Below are 959 nucleotides of genomic sequence, written 5' to 3'. Positions count from 1 at the left end.
ACACTGCTAAATTAGGGACGGCTAGCGCAGATAGCCCTCGTGTAGCTTTGCGCGAAATTCAAAAACAAACAAACAATCTTTCCAAATGTAGTCCTTTTTTAAGAAAGATTTTATGCTGGATAATGAAAAATTATCTTTTAGCTCTTAAAGTGTTATAACATTTTTCATCACTAACTTCGTAACGCTTTAGTTTTGAATTTTTCAAAGAAGTAAACAGAAACGGAGATTTCACGATAGATTTCTCTTTAAATTATACACTTTTTGACTGTTTCAAAAAACTGTTTTCGTCAATATTGCCTTGGTATTTTTGAAAAATTGAGTGAAATTATTTTATTACAATATTCAAGTGGAAAGATGCCTTTGATGTAGGATATTTAAAATAGAACTATTTTTTATTAAACTCCTAATATTTAAACCTTATTTTGTCATGAATATTTCGGGTAATTTGGATATCACTTTCTTTTGAAAAATAGAGAAATACGGAAAGGGTTTCAAGTTCTTGGTATTTTGTTTTAATTGGGTGAAAAACCTTTTTAACACGTTATGGGAGTGGAAAGGTGCCTCCAATGCATGCTTTTCAAAAAAATATATATAAGTAACAAAAGGGTTTCAAGAAATAGGAGTTTTCAATGAAAATTCCTAAGTGTAGAACTTCATTACGTCTTATTTTCAAATGTAGTCCATCTTTACGATAATTTCGAAACTGCTTTTCAAAATGAAACACTCTTCATATATATTCCCAATTTTTATGTCATTATTTATCATGAACATCCGACCTAGTTTCAATATTACTTTCTTGGTTAAGTAAAGATAAACAATGGTAGTGCTTTAAAAGTAGGAGTTTTCTATCAAAATTACTAAGTGTACAACGTCATTACGATCTTATTTCCAAATGTTGTCCATCTTTACGAGAGTTTATGTTTGTTTGTTTGTTTTGGAATTTCGCGGAAAGCTACACG

This window comes from Limulus polyphemus, unplaced genomic scaffold (assembly GCF_000517525.1).
Source record: "Limulus polyphemus unplaced genomic scaffold, Limulus_polyphemus-2.1.2 Scaffold297, whole genome shotgun sequence".
In the NCBI taxonomy this organism is placed as follows: Eukaryota; Metazoa; Arthropoda; class Merostomata; order Xiphosura; family Limulidae; genus Limulus; species Limulus polyphemus.
This window is presented reverse-complemented; position numbering follows the sequence as displayed.